The following is a 25,813-nucleotide window of genomic DNA, read 5'->3' as shown; positions in this document are numbered from 1 at the left end:
TTACAACATGCGGACAAGGCATTGCTGCAGTAAACACGCTGTCAGTGCTATAATCATAGCTGAGGTCGATAGCCCACAATGCGAAAGGTGAGAGTAGGAGACGTTCATTCATGAAACGACGTTTTTGGAATCAAAAACTTTACTTTACTAAACCAAAGTAATATCCTAAGTCGGAATTATTCAGAATATTTCACTGAGCTCACAAAAAAGTCTAGTGAGTTTAGCAGGATGTCCAACACCTGAAGATCATTGTCATGACATGAGTTGCCAAACAACTTGACTAAGCTAGTCTTGACTAAGCTAGCGGCGAGAAGAATGCGTTTTTGTAGCTGGAATCGTACATGATCGGATATGGACATCAAATGTAGCACATTACCTCACGCTACATTGGATGTAAAGATACGATCATGCACGATAACAGCTATGAATACTAATTGTTCTTGCCACCATCGTAGTCAAGACTCCGCAACGTCGTAGGCATTGTTTAGCAAAGCTCTTGTCATGACAGTGATCTGCAGATGTGGGATTGATTGATCCCGCTAAATACTCTTGACTGTTTCTTCAGAGTTTGATGAAATATTCTGAATAATTCCAACTTAAGGTATCACAATCGGTTAGTAAAGTGAACTTCTAAACTTAAGTTGTAAATTCCCGATTCATTTATTATTGATTCACGTCAGATAATTTCTTGACTGGGACCATTCATCTCTTTTTCCACCAACATTTTTACACCCTTTTGCGCCTGTTCTCTATTGCTACTCGCATAAGATACAAATAAGCATGTGGCGCAAGCTATTTCAAGGTTACAATTGTGCAATATATCATTGTTTTGTGAAGTTTAGAGTAAGTGTATTTTGCAGCTGCTTCCAACGAATAATAGCGAATGCATAATTTATTATAATTTTCAGATTAATTTTAATCATGACCTCAGGTTATACACTCCTGGAAATGGAAAAAAAGAACACATTGACACCGGTGTGTCAGACCCACCATACTTGCTCCGAACACTGCGAGAGGGCTGTACAAGCAATGATCACACGCACGGCACAGCGGACACACCAGGAACCGCGGTGTTGGCCGTCGAATGGGGCTAGCTGCGCAGCATTTGTGCACCGCCGCCGTCAGTGTCAGCCAGTTTGCCGCGGCATACGGAGCTCCATCGCAGTCTTTAACACTGATAGCATGCCGCGACAGCGTGGACGTGAACCGTATGTGCAGTTGACGGACTTTGAGCGAGGGCGTATAGTGGGCATGCTGGAGGCCGGGTGGACGTACAGCCGAATTGCTCAACACGTGGGGCGTGAGGTCTCCACAGTACATCGATGTTGTCGCCAGTGGTCGGCGGAAGGTGCACGTGCCCGTCGACCTGGGACCGGACCGCAGCGACGCACGGATGCACGCCAAGACCGTAGGATCCAACGCAGTGCCGTAGGGGACCGCACCGCCACTTCCCAGCAAATTAGGGACACTGTTGCTCCTGGGGTATCGGCGAGGACCATTCGCAACCGTCTCCATGAAGCTGGGCTACGGTCCCGCACACCGTTAGGCCGTCTTCCGCTCACGCCCCAACATCGTGCAGCCCGCCTCCAGTGGTGTCGCGACAGGCGTGAATGGAGGGACGAATGGAGACGTGTCGTCTTCAGCGATGAGAGTCGCTTCTGCCTTGGTGCCAATGATGGTCGTATGCGTGTTTGGCGCCGTGCAGGTGAGCGCCACAATCAGGACTGCATACGACCGAGGCACACAGGGCCAACACCCGGCATCATGGTGTGGGGAGCGATCTCCTACACTGGCCGTACACCACTGGTGATCGTCGAGGGGACACTGAATAGTGCACGGTACATCCAAACCGTCATCGAACCCATCGTTCTACCATTCCTAGACCGGCAAGGGAACCTGCTGTTCCAACAGGACAATGCACGTCCGCATGTATCCCGTGCCACCCAACGTGCTCTAGAAGGTGTAAGTCAATTACCCCGGCCAGCAAGATCTCCGGATCTGTCCCCCATTGAGCATGTTTGGGACTGGATGAAGCGTCGTCTCACGCGGTCTGCACGTCCAGCACGAACGCTGGTCCAACTGGGGCGCCAGGTGCAAATGGCATGGCAAGCCGTTCCACAGGACTACATCCAGCACCTCTACGATCGTCTCCATGGGAGAATAGCAGCCTGCATTGCTGCGAAAGGTGGATATACACTGTACTAGTGCCAACATTGTGCATGCTCTGTTGCCTGTGTCTATGTGCCTGTGGTTCTGTCAGTGTGATCATGTGATGTATCTGACCCCAGGAATGTGTCAATAAAGTTTCCCCTTCCTGGGACAATGAATTCACGGTGTTCTTATTTCAATTTCCAGGAGTGTATATGGTTTCAATCACACTCACAATTATAAATCTTCCGATCAGCACTGTAGATGCTGTTATATAATTTATCCTCCTGTAATTTGGCGGTAAGTTAAAATTTCGTGTCCAATGGTTTTATGTGCTGACAAGCGTTTACTTTGCTGAGTGCAGTTCCGAGTGAGACATGTATTAATTAAGTTGACACGACTGTTGCCCGTGCGACGCCTGATTCCTGATTTACAAAATTCTATTAACCCAATGAGACCTTCCAGCACGGGAAAAAAACTTCGTTTGCAAAATAGTACCTGACGTACATTTTCTTTGCGTGTCAAACTTCAATCTTTCTACCAATTAACGCCAAAATCAAATTCATCTTTTTTAAGCTCATATCAAAAGTTTAAAGAAACTATGTTTCATTTCGGTATCTCTTTCTTTATGTTTGGACATTAATAAATTCTTCCCGTTTAGTTTAGGCTCCCCTGTGCTCACAATTTGCCAAAATTGTTTTTATTTAACTTTGCAACCAGATGCCCCTCCTTGCTGCCGTTGTCGCCATTTATGTAAGGATGGGAAATTTTGTGCGCCACTTGTCTGTTAATTATTGTATAAACATTCTTCTGTGTATGATCAAATTTTAACTATTTGTGGAGCGTATTTCCTGAGGCAGAAATTGGGAACAAGACCTGCATTTGCCTGAACGAGCCTGGCAAACCGCCAAAAACACACATTCAGGATGGCCTGTACACCAGTCATGGTCGTTAAATCTCCCACGTGGATTCGACCCTATAACCCCAGTAGGTTCACGGTTCTTTCGTGAGTTTGTGTGTGGTGCACATGGGGCCCCGAGTTATTGCAGCCCATTCTTCCTTCCTGGGCTGCATTTCCTTCCCCATGCCCCTCCCTTCTGTCCTCGCTCCTTCCCTTCTGCTCCCTCCTTCCCCTCTCTCTGTATTGTTACTTATGTCGATCTGGCTATACACCTGCTTTCCTGCATTCCTTGCGGATTTGTTCCCCTTGTCTTTTCTCTGCACCTTTTCTTTTTGGAGGTTTTGGCCCAATTTGGGGTCTGACCTCCACTTCTAATTTTCTCTCTGTAGTGTGAGAACTCCCTCCCAAGTATCTATGGCGTGGATTCCTCTCCCACCTTCCTTCCGTGCCATAGCCACTTCCGCCCCACGAGGTCGCCATCGAGTGTAGCCAGTGATGGGGCTGTTATGTAGGCATCTGGCTGAACCCCTGACAACACAGGTGTCTTTCTCCTGATACCTGAGCTGTTGTCATCCCATATATGCCTAGGACTAATTGCTTGTTATTCTGGAGCATCAGAACTCCCAGCAATAGGCACCACGCCAGATGGCCCTTGCTGTGGCTGTGCAGCACCCATGGGGAGAGCCCCTGATCAGAATGGGTAGCATCAAGGCAGATGCTTTACGCATAAAGCGTATCCAGCTCCAAAAATCTGGCCGTTCTCCTATAGTGGTAGTGTGTCACTGAATGATGCTTTTTATGACCCTGCAGCCTTCCCTTCCCTGGTTATACCATGGGAGGACGGCCGGATTGACCAGCTTTGGGTGAAACACATTCCCCACAACCTAGCCTACACTAACATGGATGGGACAGATTCACCACTACAAAGCTGCTACTTTTTTGCGGAAAATATGAAGACAAGATTGCAAGTTTGGCAAAGTGGAGTCTCTAAGTAATATAGTGTTCTTCTGCAGCTCTTCATGCCTCTGGTCATCTTGGCAACATCCCAATATCCATTACATCTCACCAGTCTTTGAATATGTTCCAGGGACATCAACCTTCAAACTGATGAGGAACTCCATGCCAATCTGGAATGATGGGGTGTTCATTATGTTTGGTATGTGCAAAAAGGTAGGACAACCACACCCTTACTGACGCTTTTATTTTGGCTTTTGAGGGAGATACCCACCTAGAGGAGATGAATGCTATGTGTTACAGGTGAACCATTAAGCTGTAGGTCCCACCACCCACGATATGCTTTTGGTGCTTGCATTTCAGGCATATCTTTCCGATGTACCACAAACCCTCTATGTGGCGACTGTAAACACCCATTCCATGATGGGAGCCGTTGTGTTCCACCACCCATGTTTATAAATTGGCACAACCATTACCCTCCACACTCACCAGATTGCCTAGCTTATAAAAAAGAAAAGAAGATACAAGAGTATAAGTCTCAGGATCATTTATCTTACACTGAGGGTCGTCAGAAATTTGACCAACTTCATCTTGTGTCAATGTCTGCTACCTTTGTCTGTGTTACGTCCTTTCCCCCTGCTCCCTCTTCCTTATCCCTGTCCCGTCCCATCTCCTCTCCTCCGCCCCAGGGTTCCCATGTCCTCCCCTGCAGGTGCTGCTCCCCCTCCATGGCCAAAGAAGTGCCTCCCTCCTTTGACAACTGCTATTGATGGGGCTCCCTACTGGGATCCTTCACACCTGTCTCTCTCAGGCTGGAGGCCTACTACTACAACTCAGCAACAGGACACAGAGTCTGTGTGTCCCAAGGTTGCCCACTTCCTTTTGGTTCCAGATCTTGCAGAAGCCTGCTCTCCCTCTGTGTCTTACTCTCCTCAACCTGAGGAGGAGGAGGAGGAGGAGGAGGAGGAGAAGCAGAAGAAGAAGAACAAATACAAGTCTCAGGACAAGCAGTCTGACATTTATGGGTGTCACCCTGTCATCATTGGTGGCAGATGGTGACCCGATGGTGTGACTGGCTCCTGCTTGTTTGCCTCCCATTTGGATACCCACTCCATGATTATTCAATGGAACTCTAATGATTGGTACATCACCTCCCAGATCTGCAATCCCTTATTACCTTTCACTTGACAGTGTGTTGTTCTCCCAGAATCTCATTTTACTGATGCACACTCACAGACTCTTTGTGGGTTCCATGCCTTTTGTTATAACTGGGTCAGCCCTTTGAGAGCTTCCAGGGGGAGGAGGGGTCTGCACATTGATCCATATGGATATGGTTCATACATGGTACCCACTACATACCCTATTGGAAGCGGTTGCCACTGAGGTCCACTTGGACTCTGCCTTCACAGTTTGCAGTCTCTATCTCCCTCCTAACAGGCACTTCAGTAACTCCCCCCTTCCTAGCTGTTCCTTGGAGATTTCAATGCCCATCACCCTTTGTGGGGCAATGCTTCATCTAGTTGGGGGCTCCTCACTGACCAATGTCTTGAATGTCTTGCAGACAACAACTTGTGCCTTCTTAATAATGGTTCCGCTACTCATTTTAGTGCTGCATATGGCACTTTCTCTGCCACTGACATTTCTCTGTCCTCCCCTCCCCTGCCCTCTTTCCTTCCTTACACTGCTCACCACACAATTACTTCTGTGTTAGTGATCACTTCTGGTGATTCATTCCCATACTGACTCCCACTGACCAGATTACTCCACTGGGCTTCCCATCATGCTGATTGGCCTCTATATACCTCCCTGCTCGTTTTTCCACCTTCTTTGTCAGGTTGTAGTGATGATTTCGTCTATAATCTGTCTGATAAAATAATCTGCTTTGCCAGCATTGTCGTTTCCTGCTTGATGAGCCCTCTCACCATATGCCAGTTCCACAGTGGTGCATGGCCATTGCCACTGCTATCCGTGATCGTCGTCACACTTTGCAACATCTTGAGTGGCACCCATTCTCCTTTGGTCTTATTACCTATAAACGTCTTCATGCCAAAGCCTGTAACTTACTCAAACAGAGCAAATGAGTGTGCTGGGAATGCTTTGACTCTTGTCTAGGTTTTTCTGTCCCTTCAGCATGGGTGTGGGCTATGGTTGTCACCAGAGTCTTCCATTCCAGGCTGCCTTTGTACAGCTCAATCACTTCTCATGGAACATTGTGCGACCCATTTTGCGACTGTATTGGCGTCAGGCTCCTATCTAGCTACCTTCCGTCTGTGAAAACAGGGGGCTGAAGCTTCCCACTTATGCTTTACCCTTGTCAGGCAGTGTACTACAATGGACCTTTCACTGAATGAGAGCTTCTTATGGCCCTCTCTTCTTCCAACGATATAACTCCTGACCCTGATTCCATCCATAATCTACTGCTTAAACACTCAGTCCCTCACAATGCCAATATCTCCTCCAGGTGATTAGCCATATTTGGCTCCAAGACATTTTCTCCTCTCAGTGGAGGGACAGTATTGTGGTTCCTGTCCTTAAGCCTGACAAGGATCTGTTGTACCTTTATAGTTACCAGCCCATTAGCATGACCAACATCCCAAGCAGGTTACTAGAATGGATGGTAGTTTGTGGGCTCAATTGGGTCATTGAATCTCCTTATCTTTTATCTCCTTATCACTGTTGTTTTCAGAGGGATGGTCTCCAATAGATCTGCTTCGACTGGAAACTGTAGCCGACTGGCCTTTTCTCAATTCCGCCATCTTGTCGCAGTTTTCTTCATAAGGCCTACAACACAGCTTGATGCTTCCACATTCTCCTTATGCTCTGTGAGTGGGTTCTTCAGGGCCACCTCCCGATTTTATTCGCCACTTCCTGTCCCACTGGTCATTCAGAATTTGGGTTTTCACTGTTCTCAGCTCTCCCCAAACCCAGGAGAAAGGAGTTTTACAGGTTTCCATATTAAGTGTCCTTTTTCTTATCACTATTAATTGATTTGTGGATTCTGCTAGACCGTTCGTACTATGTTCTATCCTGATCTGGAACTCTACCTTGATGCCCAACACCTGACTGTGGTCCCCCAATTCTGTTTCTTGGATATTATTTTTGAGGACAAGCTTACTTGGTTGCTCCATATTTGTCACCTGAAGGTTGGCTGTTTGCATAAACTCAATGTTCTTCACTTCCTTGCCCAAGCCTCTTGGGGCTCAGATTGTTCAAACCTTCTCTGCCTTTACTGGGCATTAGTTCTGTCTCGTCTGGACTAGGGTTGCCAAGTTTACGGATCAGCTGCTGCTTTCATGCTGCTCCTCTTGGACCTGGTTCACCATCATGGTGTCTATTAACTCACTGGTGCCTCTCACACTAGCCCTGTCACTAGACTTCTGGCTGACACTGAGATCCCTCCCCCTTCGATTCGGTGGTCCCAACTCCTGGTATCCTATGCCATCACCATCCACTTTCCCCTGCTTGGCCCCTCTTGTTCTATTCCTTTCGCAGCTTTGGGCTGTCGCCCACCTGCTGCCCATCCTCGAGTCAGTTTACCAGTTGGGCTCCGCCTCAATTCTCTCTGCCATGACTTCCAGTTCCCCTCCATGTCCTCTTCCCCATGTTATCTCCCAAGCACCCCCTCCCCAGATTAGATCCTCAGCCATGGATTTGGATGGATCTCTAAATAACTCTAAATCCACTGATCATCTGGGATATGCCTTCATGTCTTCTGTTTGCATGGAACACCATTTCTTGCCTGCCATGTGTGGGGTGTTTACTGTTAAATTCATGGCCACCTACTGGTGTTTTATTAAACATTCTCCCTCACCTGTGATTTGTTATGTATGGACTGAATGAGTAGCCTTCAGGCTATTGCTCAGTGTTTTTCCTGCTGTTCCTTGGTCTCTGCCATCGACAACCTTCTCGCTGAGTTTGGTAATGCTGCTTGTTTGGTCCACATCCTTTGGGTTCTTGGCCACACAGGTATCATGAGTAATGAACTTGCTCATCATCTGGCTGGGAGGGCAGCCACCTACCCCCTGTTCTCTGTGACCCCACTGAGGAAGATTTTCAGATTTACATCAAATCCCATTTTGCTCAGTCATGGGCTGACTCTTGGGAGGCTACTCCCAGGTCTAATAAACTTTGCACCATAAAGGAGATTCCCATCATGTGGCATTCTTCCCTCTGCTTCTCCCAGTAGAAATCTGACGTCATCTGCTGCCTTCATGTTGGCCAAACTAGGTTGACCCATGGATTCTTACTCCACAATGAGCCGCCCACCCTTTGTAGTTGCAGTGCTCCGCTCATGATGATCCAAATTTTGCTTTACTGCCCACACCTTTTGGCCCTTCACACTAAATATACCCTCTCACCTTTCCTACTTGAGTGTTACAGACAACCTTCACACAGTTATGCCTGTCCTCAGTTTTCTTCGCCAAAGTGGTCTGTACTCTCAGGTATAATGCCTTGAATTTTCCTTTGGAACTTACGTCCCTCAGTTAGAGCAGGCTTTGGTAATGGAGGCCTTGAACTTGCCTCCACACTGGCCAGGTTCTCCCTGCCTTTTCCCTACTGTTGTGCTGTTTTTCCTTGTGTCTTCTTCCCCTGCTGTTGTCCCTGTGGTATCACGATAAAGGTGTAGTATGGTTTGGTTGTTGGGACAGTTAGTGGCAGTGCTAGTGTCCTGCCATATAGTGTTTTAGGGGCACCCTTGCACTCCCCGTTTCCACCCATCCCCCTCCTGTTCTTCCCTCTTCCTGCTGCCCTTGGTGTCCCTTTCCCCTCTTTGTTAGCACATTCTGCCTTCCCTTTGACTGGATTATGCTGTCTGCGTTTTTCCTCCCTTGATTTCTGCCCTCCTTGATTATTGGACAAATGACCTCACTGTTTTGTGCATTCCCCCAGATCAACCAACCAACCGATCCTACATGAGAAGGCTGAACATTAATGCATTAAATGAAGGATATATTCAGCATGTTTCGACTATCTGCAGTTGGTCTCTCAATTCGACGTCAGTGGTCAGTCGATCGATTTGGTACACAACTGTCGTTATTGAACGACTAATAGCTCTGCCGTGATTCAGAATTTATCATCTCTTTATCAGTTCATCTAAGAAATTTAGCGAAAGTCATTCTTCGTTTACCCACATATTTATCTGGATAAACAAGAAAAATATTTCCTCATACCTCCAGTCATAAACACTCGATGTGCAGAGAGAAACCAGATTTTTTCAGAGTAACAAAGTGCGTTCACCACATGCTCATAAAAAGCACTACTTACGTTTCCTGAAAGACATTACGTACATCACATAAAAATAAGTTCAGTGATATATGGGTCCCCAAATATCGCATTGAATTTTCTGCTCATCAAGCATGTGTAAGTCGTCACTGCCGTAATGCAACACGCATCCAGGATCTGAGTTGGATGGGAAGGCAGGGACGCAACTCGTTTTAGCTTCGCGAAAGAGGGAGGGATGAAATGAAGAATAAAACTCTGAAGTAGCGAAAAACTGTTTATTAATTTATTGACTACTCCTATTACCTACGACCCACTTAACCAAGAGAGGATAATTTGTATGCGATTTGTGCATATTATATTGCTGTTAGACAATTAATGCTCATATACATGAGAATACTTTCTATATTTACATTTTTAGTAGTTTCTGACTGACTTCTAACACGAGAAAAACATCGTCGACTGAAAATGCAACGATATGGAATATTTTAGAATCCACAACCGCCTTTTACTTTCAGTTCCAATGGAAACGTCGACGAATCAAGAAATAGTTTTGAGGATTCATAATAAATATCTACAGGCACACTTCCTACTAGTCAATGACCATTACATGTTCTGGCTTTCTTCAAGCTGATACTGAATTGATGTAGGTTCGCTTTATGAAGGTGATACACATATTCTTTTTTTTTAGCTTTTTAGCTTGCGAGAAGGGGAGGGAGAACAGCTGCCCTCCCCTGCCTCACGCTGCGTACACCCTGGTATAATCTACCTGACGCAAGCAAGTGCTCCCCCCTCCCCCTCGCCCTCCCGACACGGTACCTTGATGTGATCAATGGGAAGAAAAAGGAGAGGTTAGTACAAAGATCTGGAAAGTACATAGCTTGTATTTTCGTAAGTAAAGCTCTCAAGTTAAAGAAGCTGTTGCGTCAATTTTCGACAAAAGATTTAACTTGAAAGTATACTGACCATTACATTGGATACCGAGAATCTGTCACCGGCATATTTTTCTCTCAGGTATGGAGTACCAGGTGTATCCATGTTAAGTACTTTTACGAGATGCAATAGTAAAGGTATCCTATGACGGGGGTAGTGTCGGGATATCCTCAAAATCCGTAACGTGTAAAACCATGAACGAACTAAAACCGTAATATTTGTAATTACAGATGAATGAACATGCTCCCATGAATCTAGGCAGACACAGGGGCATTCGGTACCATCATTTGAAAGCTGGAAGAAGACATTTTGAACCAGGAAGATGGGATATGATTTGGGAGTTTGCTGTTTAGTACTTAGTAACTTCGGCAATCAACGCTGACACATACGTAAAGCTATCTTTTTAACTTGCTGCACGGCACTGCACTCTTACGGTCATCGCATTGATTTCCATATTAATATAGGCTTTATAGGTGGTACGACCTTGTTTCAAACTGCTGAAATATTCATTAAGTTCGGACTACATTGTGCTACCACTTTCATTGCTTTCTGCGCGAACGTTCCGGGACATCCGGGACAGAACGCATATTATTTAAATATTTTCATGGCTATCCATCGACTACCTTCGCCTTCATTTAACAACAGTTGGCGAATACGTCGAAAATATACAATGGCTGTTTTCCACCTGCAAGTACTTACATGAACATAATTAGTGCACTGAAAAGTTGATATACAGAACAGTTACAAACATACCAACACTTGTTATGCGACAGTAGGTGTCCATTACATTACATGGTATTTCGGGTAATACGAGCACTTCACTGGTGAGTGATATTTCGTGAAGCTACCTGAAAATAAACATGGTCGCCGAAACCTGTGAAATACGTTTGACATTAGTTGTGCTTTTTGTGTATTTCTCTGTGTACTCGTAACCGATGACAGTTGATGCCTGTACAAAAACTGTTATTCGACACAATAAAGATAACCAGAATTTTCAAAAATTAAAGCTGCGTGTCAGACCGGGCCACGAACTCCAATATTTATCTACCATTAGTTCACCTTCTAGTTATCACCAACAAGTAACTTATATAGGTAGATCAGTAGACCCAATGCATGCAGCAAGAAAGCAATTCACACAAGTACTGATTCATTCCCAACCAGTTTGCCAGCTTCCTGGCGTGATTTAGTAACATGATATAATCTCCTGCCCTTCCCATAGAACCTAACTATCAGCTTGAAAGCAACTGCTTCCGGGGTCATGGACCCAAAACATTATTTCACAAGATCAACTAAACGTAGCTTTCAATACTGTGAACTTGTTATGTGTCGACAGAAGTGCCGACACAGTGTTATTTTGAAGGGGCCGAATAGGCACGCTATAAGCTCACCCAGAATATCGTGAAGTCTGAAACAGGATGCTCAATGAATGCTAATAAGAAAAGTACGTTGCTTTGGGAATACTTAACTTTAATCCATCCTTTTGGTATACATCGTTTATGGTGAATACAAGTAAGACTCTCTCCAGATATGGTTAACTGCGCCTTGCTAGGTCGTAGCTATGGACTTAGCTGAAGGCTATTCTAACTGTCTCTCGGCAAATGAGAGGAAGGCTTCGTACGTCTAGTCGCTAGCAATGTCGTCCGTACAACTGGGGCGAGCGCTAGTCCGTCTTTCTAGACCTGCCATGTGGTGGCGCTAGGTCTGCAAGTACTAACAGTGGCGACACGCGGGTCCGACATGTACTAATGGACCGCGGCCGATTTAAGCTACCACCTAGCAAGTGTGGTGTCTGGCGGTGACACCACAGAACTTAATATAGGGACGATGGTCGGTGTTCTAATCCCATTTCCCGGAGAAATTAAAAACATGCTTCGCTCTCTTATCGGATTCACGTCCAGGAGCTTCGCTAATATTGACATTAAGATATCCTGTGGTCAAAGGAGTATCAAATTAAAGGTTTTTCTTACTCAAACAGTCAGTTAAGGTTGCGGCTCAGAAACTATTGGGGCATGTTGGAAAATGTGGCCGTGGCTCGAGGCAAACGCTTCCCTCTACTTTTCCAATTAGAGTAAGTGCTCATACGTAGTATCGCCAACTTAGTGATCCTCTTATCAAATGACCTTATAGAGGACAGAAGCATATCTGCGGGAATGTCAGCACAGGCGTTTCCGATGCGGTAGACCATGTCTTCACGGTCTGTTGACACTTGCTGGTACACCTTATTTTTTAAATACCCCCATAGAAAGAAATCCGGCGACATTACATGCGGCGACCTAGTGGGTCAGTTAAGGATGCGGTCACAGTGTCTCCGACATCGGTGGATTCCCCCGACGGCTGACATCGGCTGGAGACGGCCAATCTTTTCAAATCATTCCGCCACTACTGCGCGGTCACACTATAGCACATAATCGGGATATAGCTCAGAACCTATGGACTGAAATCGCAGATTTATTCGAAACCTCAAATAGGCAAACTCTTTATTGGAAATTTTAGTCATAGATTATAACCTCAAAAAATAGAATTTCAAATGAAAAGGTTGGCGTATCCTATATGTTTATACACTATGTGATCAAAAGTATTCGGACACTCGGCTGAAAATGACTTACAAGTTCCTGGCGCCCTCCATCGGTAATGCTGGAATTCAATATGGTGTTGGCCCACTCTTAGACTTGATGACAGCTTCCACTCTCGCCGGTATACGTTCAATCTGGTGCTCGAAGGTTTCTTGGGGAATGGCAGTGGCAGCCCATTCTTCACGGAGTGTTGCACTGAGGAGAGGTATCGATGTCGGTCGGTGAGGCCTGGCATGAAGTCGGCGTTCCAAAACATGCCAGTCCATTGCAGGGATGTTACTGTCGTGTAACCACTCCGCTGCAGGCCGTGCATTATGAACAGGTGTTCGACCGTGTTGAAAGATGCAATCGCCATCCCCAAATTGCTCTTCAACAGTGGGAACCAAGAAGGTGCTTAAAACATCAATGTAGGCCTGTGCTGTGATAGTGTCACGCAAAACAACAAGGGGTGCAATTCCCCCCCCCCCCCCCAATGAAAAACACAACAACACCAAAACACCTCCGCCTCCGAATTTTACTGTTGGCACTACACACACTGACAGATGATGTTTACCGGGCATTCGCCATACCCACACCCTGCCATCGGATCGCCACATTGTGTACCGTGATACGTCACTCCACACATAGTTTTTCCACTATTCAATCGTCCATTGTTTACGCTCCTTACTCCAAGCGAGGCGTCGTTTGGCATTTACTGGCGTGATGTGTGAGTTATGATCAGGTGCTTGTCTATGAAATCTAAGTTTTCTCACCTCCCGCCTAACTGTCATAGTACTTGCAGTGGATCCTGATGCAGTTTGGTATTCCTGAGTGATGATCTGGAGAGATGTCTGCCTATTACACACTACGACCCTCTTCAACTGTCGGCGGTCTCTGTCAACAGATGAGGTCGGCCTGTACGCTTTTGTACTGTATGTGTCCCTTCACGTTTTCACTTCACTATCACATCGGAAACGGTGGACCTAGGTATGTTTATGAGTGTGGAAATCTCGCATACAGACGTATGACACAAATGACATCCAATCACGTGACCACGTTCGAAGTCCGTGAGTTCCACGGAGCACCCCATTCTGCTCTCTCACGATGTCTAATGACTACTGAGGTCTCTGATATGGAGTACCTGGCAGTAGGTGGCAGCACAATGTAAAAAACGTTTGTTTTTGGGGGAGTCCAGATACTTTTGATCACATAGTGTAGCTATTGTCTTGGATATTTTTTGTGGTAGGCTATCATTACTTGTCTGCAAATTATTATCACTGTTTACTGGCATGAGGGTAGTGATTATGTTATCATAAAGTGGTTTGCAAATGTGGTGTATGGTACATATTTCCACTCTTCATGCTTCAGGTTTTCAGAGTGTCTTATGCCACACTTTATGCTTGTCTTTCAGTCGATGCTAAATGACATAGTCTGCACAACTTAAAATAAATACAGAAAAACATAATGTTTATATTTATAACTTGATTCTCAAGGTCCCCAAGAATTATCTCGATATGTAACAGAATGTTTCTCCCGTCAACTCATATATTCTAAAACTTGTATGGTTATTCCGATAACCGAGTGTGCACTACTTGCCACATTCTTTACGAGACAAGAAAGCTCATTCACATGCATTTTGACGTCTCTTTAATTAGCAGAAGCCGCTATGCAGCACTCATACCCAAGCACAGAGGCGTTGTGGCATCCGCACCACCCTTAGAGATTAAAATCTAACCTACTTCATATACAGAATAGATTCTAACCTAACCTAATCTTCTTGGTCCTGCCAAAAACTGAAGAAGGAGATCGTACACACTATTACCATGCTGTCGTCCGATGTTATCGGGTGACCTCTGACGACCGTTGTCAGTGCCACTCTAAAGGCAGCCTAACATGATCACCTCTGCCGATAAACTGACCAATGTAAACGCGGTCTAATATGTCCCTGCTTCAATTGCGTAATGCACTGGGCAATAGTCATGCTGAAACCACATGCGTTGTTGAACGTCCAGGGCAACATCCTACAGTAGTACTGGTGGTTGCTCCTACAGTAGTACTGGTGGTTGCTGTTCCACAAACGTCCATCCAATGTGACGTCGATAAAATATGGATCACTGAGTTTGTTGCTCATGATGCCACACACCATACGTTGACTGACAAAGGACGTCAATAGTCAACTTGTCGCAACCAGTGGGATTGTCTACACTCCAGTAATGCAGATTAACACTACCATGGTTTTTGAATATAGACTCACCGGAAAATAGTACCTCCGCAAAGGGAGTTGGGGTTGTTTGCATTTATGGACGTGCCCATTCGCAAAAAATACCTGGTTATGGAAATCGGTCCCATGAAGTTCTTGATGCAGTAACATATGATATGGATGATAGTATGACAATGCTGTATAGTGGCAATACAACCTACGGGCTTACCACAATCACAGTGTAGTGGCCGGGCGCTTATCCGTGGGTCGTTATGCACAGCCGCTAGTACAGCTATGTCATTAGCTTCTCAGGTTACACGTTTGCTTCGTTTCCTTTTGCCAGTCTGTATGCAGCCATCAAAGGCGTTCACAACCTTGTAAAAGAACTAAACAGAGCGAGCATCTACGGAAAACGCTCGACATACAAGGCAATAGCATCCTCAATATTTGTGCATTCTCTGTAAATCAGGATCATTTTAGTTTTTTCTTCTGTTGTTGCACCATTCATTGTCCACTTGCATGTCTGTTCTCCAAATGATAGATGTGCACGCAATGAACACTGTGCAAGTATTGCAATGTTTAGAGCCAATGTCTGTTCTACATCTGCACGCTATGTGACCTCCAATTGCAGTGTACTACCTGTTACGATTTGCTGTAGTTTGCTACACGGCCACGGTGGTGCCTCGAGTAGTCCTCTGTTTGATATGTCGGAGTAATACAACGTTTTGAATGGGTTACCAATCAGAACTTCCGAAATATTGGCCTGTCCTACCCTCACAGCATGGCAATGGTATCCCACGTGCCACTGGATATTCAACTACCACAGAGTAGCATATCATAAATTACTATTGTGTATCCATTTCTATTCCTCCGATTGCAGCGCCATTTGTGGTGAAACGAAGAAAATGCTTCAGACAAAATGTATGTACATCTTTCAATAAAAAATGGGAGTTTCCATTGAGGATTTCAAAGTTGCACTTCGCAACCCACGCCCCCTGCGAGAAAAAATCAATTGGAATTACAACTTTTTTTTGATCCGATGTGTAGTTTTCGAGATATTTAAATGTTTTCAGTTAAAATGAACACCCTGTTTATGGTGTTTCTGCACAGCAGTTACCGACTTTCAGATGTTTCTTTGTTTGCCTGTGTGTGTGTGTGTGTGTGTGTGTGTGTGTGTGTGTGTGAGAGAGAAAGAGAGAGAGAGAGAGAGAGAGAGAGAGAGTACACCTAGACGATGAAAAACCACATAGCAGTGCCTGGTCAGAAAAGCTTTCCTGGCACTATAGTGATGACACAAAACAAAAGAAAGGAAGGACACGAACAGGGTGAGAAAAGATGTTTGTTATGCTTAGTACTGGGATGGCTTTGGCTTGTTTACACAGTACATAACATTACACACACGGCTATGACAGATGACAAAGCATGTGCACAGTCATTGCGGCCGTGTTCATTGTGAAGCTTCATTTTACGTATCGACAGAACAGCAGTTGGGTGGAACCTTACATGAACACAGAGCTCGCTGATATGCATCTGGCGCATGAGCCGTTGGCTGCAGTGGATGAGGCGCACAGCAGCTGTACACCCACTGTTACCCCAATGAGGCAAACTCCCTGCCACACCTTCTTTGCATGCTTGCATGGGAGGTTGTCCAAAAGCGGATCCTTCAGTGGGGAGACAACAATGTGGGTAAACGGTAGCAATGGTAGCCAATTATGAGACTGTGCTGGAGCTGGTGCAGAATGATCCCAGTGCCAGTAAGTGAGCTATCATCAACCATGTCAGGATTTCCCACTGTAGCGCCTGGCAGATTCTGCATGGCAACTCCATGAATCCGTATCACAGCCACAGTGTGCGGTCACTGGACGAAGAAGATTTTGGTACGTGAGTGGCCATTGCAAGATGATATTTACAGATGTGCGCAACAGATCCCCTTGACTCACCCACCACTTTGTTCACCAACGAGGCGACCTTCATACAGGAGAGATCAAACAACATAACACCCACATGTAGTCACAGGAGAACCTACAAGCAACTAGAAACCTTGGAGCCCAGAGATAGTTTTTAGTCAATGTATGGGCCAGCATCATTGGGGACAACCTTGTCACACCAGACTTGTTGCTCCAGTGTATGACAGGTACAACCTATCACTGCTCAAGGTATTGGACAATGCACACGTACCAAATGCAAAGCGTTCTGCCATATGATTTCAGCATGATGGGGTCCCATCACATTACAGCCTTGATGTGCCTTGTCAATTGAATGCAGAGTATCGTCAACACTGGTATGACCAGGGTTCGGTCCACTGGCCAGTAAGATAACAAGGCTTCACTTGCCTTGACTACTTCCTCAGGGGATACATCGCTGGTGTAAGAAATCCCTATTAACAGTGCAGAGGAACTTGTTGCATGTATCGCAGCAGCTGCTGTGGAAGTCTGGGAAATGCCTTATGTTTTCCAGAAGATCAGATCTGCTATGCATTGGAGATGCATGCCTGCACCATGGTCTGGGGCAATAATTATGAACACCTTCTTTGATGACAATTGTTGTCTGTTTTAGTTCTTATTTCTTGGTTTCTTCCGTACTTAATATAAAAATCATGTTTTTTAAATCATTTTCATGTCCATTCTTTGTTGTGTTTTGTGTCATCACTACCGCACCAGGAATGCATTCCTGACCATGAATTGTTATGTGATTTTCCATTGTCTAAGTGCCCTCTGTCTTTCCTGAAAGCCTGTAACTACTGTGCTGAAACACCCTATATATACATCTTGCATACAAGAAGCAAATTATTCATACCAGTGATACATAGTTTAACTTTTTTATTCCCTGTTACAATGGTCAAATGTATCTTTCCCTCAGTTTCTGCATAACCTCCAATATGTAATATTTTTTAAAGCTATTTCTCACACTTTGTCTTTAAATTCATTTCATCACGATTGTTAATTTAATGTAAATTGCTATATAGGCTATTAGTTTCTTTTGTGCAACATGTATGTATTCTCCTTTCTGATGTTGTTCTCTTTTGCGGTATGTACATATTCTCTTCTGTTGAATTTAACTCCTTACTCATGCTGTTCTCCTCTTTCGTACTTTCACAAACATGCATGGAACACATGCATGCATGTGCAGTCATAATCCCCCACACACACAGAGTTTTTTTTTTTTATATTCTGTCTTAATGTTTACTGGCTAGTACTATTAATATAGTGCCCACTCTTCCAAAATAGCTCAGTTTCCCCACAGACTACAACTGCAACTGCACAGGAAAGCCATCACAGCTTTTTGCAGTTGGCAGTTCTTTCACTCCTCTCTCAGGAAAGCAAGCACTAATCAAATGCAAGGCAACAACCTTGGGGTCCTTTCATACCTCTAAAAAAAAGGGAAATATGGCTATTATCTTCATCCCATTGTAGTGACACTGATGGATCCAACACGTAGTGGAATACATACAAACTGGGTTTCCCTGGTAGATGTGAAGTGTTCATATGTTTCTGAAATAAGTACCCCTGAGTTTAACCCAGTGATTTCTCAATTTAAAATGTTATCATAGATCAATGATTTACCTGTACAATTATAAAAACTGTCTAAATGAATAGCCAATGAAATAAGATGAATTCAAATTGCAAGTAAAATCATGCTGACAGTGAGAACAAGTATGAGCACAACAAATGAGAAAAATGACATTGAAAAACAGAGTAACTGATAATAATGATCCACTCTAGCGGTAAATAACTTTGGTCACAATTAGGAAACCAGCTCATAATCGAGTTACACTGCACTTTACAGCATTTTTAAGGCTGCACTGCACAGTTTAGATGTATTGGAAGAAAGAGCTGAGAGATGTGCTGAGAAGTTGGCAGAATATTTTTAATGTTGGATAGGAAAAGATTAAGTACAGACATGTCTGTAGTACATGTATAATGGATCCAAAATATGGAAAGCAATGAGAGTTGAAAACTACCACCAAAAAGTATGTAAAGTAATTTGAAATGCTTATATAAAATGCAAACTCTTACAAGTCACCAAATTAAACATGAAAGTCAAAACATGAATATTCTGTGAAAACCAATGTAATGTGCTGACCAAGACTTAAAATATATGGCTGTTGTTATGGAAATAACATGTTAATATATTACACTGGCTACCTTCTCCCCGATATCGTTCAAGTCTGGTACAACAAGGATTGTGATAGGAGGGTGGCTTCACCAGATAATGATAGTCCCAAACCAGTGTTCTGCTGTCATCCAGTCATTTTGTCATATGATAAAATCTGAAGTACACAAATAAACTGATAATACCTGTTACAGATGATGCTGAATAAGGATAGAAGTGCAAGATGTAATAGTGAGAAACTCATTGAGCGTTCCAACTCTACAACTTTGCAGCACATGCGCAAGGTGCTCAGTAGAGCGAGTGCCACAATGCCATATGCACCAGGCAGGTGGCTGTAATGTTAGTACTGGTTATCTAAAGTAACTTATGATGACCCGTATGAAGTTAACTTGTCCAATCTCTTACATCACAGTCATGGGAGGACCATGCATTTAGGCCATGTTTCCTCAGTCCTCTAGAGCTACAGCACAGCTAAATGGGACAACAGTCTTCCCACCCTTTATTTATCTACCACTGTTCGCACCAGACTCATCCCACATGAGTCCATAAGATGTAGCTTTTTAACAGTTTTGTAGACTATAATCCTTTTCAGTTATGGACCACAGTGTGGTCTGATATTAAAGTCATGTAATAAAAATTATACTACAAATCAATGTGAGATGGTATTTAGTGGGAATTATGTATGAGTGTCCTCCAAAATGGAAAAGGTCACTGCTGTCACATATAATTTCATGGGATCTTTGAAGAGAACCTGGCATTGGTTAATGAAAACGTTCTTGGTGTATCAGAGGGCACAGTTTAGAGAAATCTTGTTGTTCAAATTCAAACACTGATCATATGAAACTGAAAATACCACAATAACTATTTCCAAATTATTCAGTCGCAAAACCTGCATTAAATCATCTGTGTCCCCATGAAACTAAATGCATTTGAAACATGTGATAACCATTACCAACTACAACAGTTCAGAAAATGATAGTAGTGGACACATATGTTTGAGAACCCAAGATACGCTGCGAGCTCGACACATTATCAAATACTACTTGGTCAGTAACATGAGATGTAGCTCACATTGTGCGAGTGCAAGCAATTCCTGCGGAAACAATGAACTAGTCACAAAATGCATTAAATCCTTGCACTGATGTACAGTACAAACTCCTGTTATACTTGAAAAAAATTTGCAATATGAGTTCCCATGCAGTACATAATATATCTGTCAATTCGGACATTTGTTACTAAGAGTACATCAACACATTTATGCTGCTTACTCAAATTTTTAACCTTGAGTTTCTAATGTGCTCAAACATATTTCATTTGACAATATTTTCACCTTCTATGGTTCATATTATTTCAGATGACCACAATAATAATTTAAAATGAATTTTCAAGTGGGAGATTTTTATTTTGTGATTACTTTTAAATAAAGCTAAGAAACAGTCAATGGAGAAAGTGACATCCTTCATGAAATATGAGGGCTGTCTGAAATGATCTCACTCAGAGATCGAAGCAGTACGCATGTCATCCCCCCTCCCCCCATGTTGATACATGTATTAGTAGATGTCAGGTAAAGTTACAAGTCATTCCAGCGGCAGTTGATTGTAGGCAGTTGTTTGAAGCAGTTGTCGTGCGCAAGCTGTTGAAAATAGAAAAACTTGAAGTATCATACAGTGATTAAAATCTTTGTAAAAGAAGGTTTAACACTGACCAAAATACATTTGCGGCTTGTAACTGTGAAATCCAGCTCTCCACACTCAATTTCCACAGTGAAGAAATTGGTGATTGAGTTTAAACATGGACATGAAAGTGTCCAAGATGAACTACATGAAGGATGTCTAAAAAGTGCAAGCACACCGCAAAACATCAGCATATACAGGCATATGAAATTGCTAATTCTCTAGGAATATCACAGGAATCTGTTGGTCACATCTTGCACCAGGAATTGATCATGAGAAAGCTTTGCACAAGATGAGTGCCACAAGTGCTCACTGCAGTTCACAAACACATTTGCACAACACTTTCTAAAACGTGCTTGGTGGGTTTTAAGAAAAACAGAAGTGACCTTTAGCGATGATACGTGACAATGGATGGAACATGTATTCGCCACTACACATATGAATTCACACAGCAGTCTGTGCAGTGGACAGAAACCTGTTCTTTGTCTCTAAACAAGGCAAGGACAGTGCCATCGGCAAGAAGTATCATGGTGTTGCTGTTTTGGGATGCAAAAGGAATTTTGTTGACTGGCTATCTTGAAAAAAGTAAAACCCTAACTGGAGAATACTACTCTCAACTTCTAACGAAACTGGACACAATCATTCATGAAAACGGACCCACTTCAAATAAGAAAACAAGCATCTTCCATCATGGCAAGGCACCTGCCCACAACAGTGTCTTGGGAATGGGGAAATAGAGAGATTTCAATTACGAAGTGCTGGGACATCCACTCTATTCCCCAGATTTAGCTCCCTCAGACTTCCATCTATTCTGAAGAAATTCCTCACTGGCCTGTGCATTTTATCAAATCAAGAAGGAATTGTAGCTGTAATTGGGTGCTTTGCAGCACTTCTGGAGGAAGGGGATAATAGCACTGGAACATTGCCAGATCAAATGTATGACATCAGAAGGGTTTATGTTGAAAAATAAAACTTCTCTGAAAGCGTAATTTGTCATTTTCACTATCAGGCTAAGAACTTTTCAGACAGCCCTCATATTACATGACTGTGAACCCAAAACTAGAATAATATTTTTACTTGATTATTAGGGACTATAAAGACTGACCAATAGATTACAAATCAACATTTTGATCCCTGTTCACACAACATGTAGAATGTTGCTAGCTTTTGAACATTTTCAAATAAAGATGTAAACATTCATATGAAGCAAGATAAAAACTGATCTGAAATTAAAATGCAGCACAGTTAACAAATGTTGTGACAGCTCTATCACAAACCCATGGAAAAATGATATTATACTACAAAATATGGCTAGTTTTATTATTATGATTTGTTTCTTTTAGATAGCTCCTTTTTAAACTTTACTGTTATATTTTAGACTGTAATGTTCTAATGAACTTTGGTAATGCTGTTCTAAAGAGCTCATGAATATGTCTGCTATTTTCCCTCTCACTTGAAAGCAGAAAAATTGATGAAAATAAAAAAAATATAGTTGTTACAGACTTTAATAAGTCAAAGAGAATATTTGTGATTGTAAGTAAATTCTGGTTTTGAGTGTGGATTGGTATGTTTGAAACAAATCAACGCCACACAATATTCATTTATGATGCAAAGAACTTCATTAGGCCCTACATAAGGATTCTTGCTCTGAACTATTTTCAGAACCAGAAAAAACACCATGAACAGCCACTAGGAGAAGTATGGTGAATAGGGAACAATTTTTAAAAGAGTTCCTGTGAATGGATCAGAGAAGATGTTTCATACTATAATTCAACTTACACTAATTACACTTACTAAAACTTATTTTGTTTAACAAAATTTCATACTTTTATGGGGAAATTTATCAGTATGTCCTCGTGAGTGATCATGCCCTCACACATAAGATATCATATCTGTACAAAAAGAATTTCACTCACCTAACCAGTGTGAGGCAGCACAGTGTTCCGCCCTGTAAACAATAATGAAAACAAAAAAAACTTGAAGACGAGCAAAGAAGTAGTAAATTACAGACTGCCATACAGTGAAGTGGTCACAAGATAAACGATGGCAATAACAGTAGCTCCATTTGTAAATTTTTAAATAACAGAAGTCTTATATCAGGATTTACTGTTATTGCCACCAGTTATATACAGTTGTGAAGTTCACACACATCAAGAAATTAAAGACTAGGTAAAAATATGGTATGCATCTCAATGTTCATCAGGAATAAATGGATACAAAAACTAGAAAATGCACAGTTTTATCGTTATTCGATCGGTGTAGTCACTATAATTAAGAAACAGTAAACCAGAAAAAACAGCAGAGCCTTTAACTCAAAATTAGAAATCGCAATGGTATCACTTAGTACGAAGAGCATTCTCATATGTCACAAGAAAAGGGTTAATTCCACAAAATGACCAATGAGCTGTTCTTCATTAGTTGATTTTAACCATGTGATGGAAAGAAAGCAACATTGAGGCACAAGACGGAGGGCAAGTAGTAAAATAAAATTGATGAGTCACTGCAAAATTTTTCATGTCCCATAGTCACATGTGCTTATCTGAAGAATAAAATAAAATGACAAAGTTCTAGATTTAGAATGCAGCAGATAACTCAGTGCTGTTTTCATTACAACAAATAAACATGTATTCACTTCAAATGCTTATGCTTGCTATGCACATCAAAGGCTTCTTTTCAGTAACTTGTCGCCCAGTCTGATGTGGTAATAGAAGACAACAAACCAAAACACAAAATTTTAAATTTCACATTAAAAACAATCATTCATGCAGAAGGTTATGTAGACATAACATTGTTTGTCCATCACACAGACTCCCACATGGAAGACATACGATTAGACACCCTTGGTGTTGAAAGGCAATTGAAATTACAGTTCAATTTTACAGACTATATAGCTTGTCTTCATCACAAATATCTCACCCATCATAAATTCCCTAATGACTGGAAAAAAGTGCAGACTGCTCCTGTGTATAAGAAGAATTACAAGAACAGATCTGTGTCCACAAAATTACAAATCCATATCCACAACATCAGTATGCTGCAGACTTCTTGAACTTATTCTCAGTTTGAATATAATAAATATAAGGCAGAAAATCTTCTGTCCTCAAATCAGTACAGTTTTAGAAAGCACCACTCATGAAAAACTCAAGTGGCCCATTTCTCACATGAGATCCTGGGAACCATGGCTGAAGGGCAACAGGCAGATCCCATATTCCTAGATTTCTGGAAAACATTTGACATGGTGCCCCACAGCAGACTGTTAATGAAGATCCGAACATATGAGATAGGTTCCCAGATACACGAGTGGTTCAAAGACTTCTTAATTAATAGAACCTATTATGTTGTCCTCAGTAGTGAGTGTTCATCAGAGACAATGGTACCATCAGGAGTAACCCAGGCAAGTGTGATAGGTTCACTCTCATGCTCTATATAGATAATTGATTTGACAGATCGTGGTGAGCACAGATCTGTGACAATTTGCTGGTGTTTTGCACTGTATGGCAGAGCATGACTGTTGAGTGACTAGAGGATGACTTGAACAGAATTTCTATTTCGCATGCTGAATGGCAACCTTTTCTAAATATGGAAAACTGTAAGTTAATGCAAATGGTGCATGTGCTACTCTGATTTGAAGAGGTCAGCATAGGAGAGGAATTCACAGCAGGTCATATCTATCTGCTAGTAATTTACGAACAAATATGTCCGGTACAGGTACTCAGTAGTCTTGTATTTTGTTCACAGAACTACAGTGTGGAACTACACTGTACACTTTCTAAATGTCAATAAGAAAGGCATCATTCTGGGTGATGTATGCTGTTCTGGAACTCAGGGACAAACACAGCGTGCTGCATTTCACAATATCTCTGCATGCAAAACCCTGTTGATCTATATAGTAACGTTTTTAGTTCTCAAAAAAGGTCATAAAGTGAGAGCTCAAAACACGTTCAACAATTGTGTGGGAGACTGACGTCAGCATGAATAGTCATTATGTGCATCTATGAGAGGACCTTTTGAAAACCAGGATGATCTGCATTTTTTCCCAATCATTTGGTGCTTATTGTTCCAGAAACCCATGATAAAATGCTGCTAGAAGGGGAGCAGGTTCTTTCACGTAATTTGCTGAATTTTACAGGTACGGTATTTCCACTACTGACTTATTTTGTCTCATTTCCTACTACACAACCACTTATACTAGTTTCTGCCATTTCCGTTACTAAAGTGGTGATTAAAAGGAGAATTTAAACTTCCACAGTAAACCTTTCGGGAGACTGAATTCTGTATTTCAGTCTCCTCTGCCATCTGGCATTTTGGTGCCAGTATATTGTCTGCACAACCAATGAGATGATTTAGATACACTTACTAATGTTAATGGAAGTTCAAATCTTCTTAGAATTTTTGTCAGATCCTTTGAAAAAGTTTTGCTTTGTTATTCATTTAACATTTTTTTTTTGTATAGGTCTCCTTACACTCATTTTGGTTTTGTTCAGCATTAACCACCAAAAAGGTTTTTATTTCACACAATTCTTTGCTTCTTTGCTTTTTATTTGCTTTTTAATATGGTTATTGAATTATACCAGATTTTTTCATCCCTCTCAACCCTGCTCTGAATAGATACTGAATGCAGTTTCTGAAAAGCCTGTATTTTTGACAGGCTGCCTCCTCTCCCCCTCCCCCCAAAATGGTACTGTCCTGTTTCTGCAGGGAAAAATCTGAGACTACCCCTCTTGTTTAGTTAGAGGTCCCACATTATTGAAACAGTGAACTTGTCTTAATTGATAGGAAATTGTTGGTGGAAAATTGAAAGATGCCAGAAATTTGGATCAGTATTCAGAAGTACTATTACGTTTGAGCTAACCCACTTGACCTAGTTTAAAATGCTGTACTCCAAGAAGCATTACTAATTTGGTAATGGTTTACTTATGGAGAAAATTGAAGTATAAAAGATGTCAGCAGCCTCAAGATAAAATTGCAATATAGATCGAGCACCCCACAAATTGATGAAACTGGTGTCAGAAAATTATGCAATATGTGGCAACTACTGATGAAAAAGAAGCACAGCACCAAAAAAAAAACTAATGTAGAGGAGTGAAATTCTGGGAATACATGTGTCTACGTAATGAAT

The 25,813-nt window shown here is 42.6% G+C and overlaps 1 protein-coding gene and 1 long non-coding RNA gene across 3 annotated transcripts in view; one reads left to right on the top strand and one right to left on the bottom strand.

The window, feature by feature from the left end:
• Positions 1 to 25,813, top strand: part of LOC126175750 (uncharacterized) — a 443,006-nt gene that overhangs the window by 304,916 nt on the left and 112,277 nt on the right. The window lies entirely within an intron of this gene.
• LOC126175788 (uncharacterized) overlaps positions 1 to 25,813 on the bottom strand; it is a 510,800-nt gene that overhangs the window by 418,771 nt on the left and 66,216 nt on the right. The window contains exon 2 of the long non-coding RNA XR_007535616.1: positions 22,611 to 22,642. This is a non-coding gene — a long non-coding RNA (uncharacterized LOC126175788). The remainder of the gene's footprint in view (positions 1 to 22,610; positions 22,643 to 25,813) is intronic.

This window comes from Schistocerca cancellata, chromosome 1 (assembly GCF_023864275.1).
Source record: "Schistocerca cancellata isolate TAMUIC-IGC-003103 chromosome 1, iqSchCanc2.1, whole genome shotgun sequence".
NCBI classification, from domain to species: Eukaryota; Metazoa; Arthropoda; class Insecta; order Orthoptera; family Acrididae; genus Schistocerca; species Schistocerca cancellata.
Note: the sequence above shows the minus strand (reverse complement) of the source record. Positions and strands in the feature narration are given on the sequence as shown.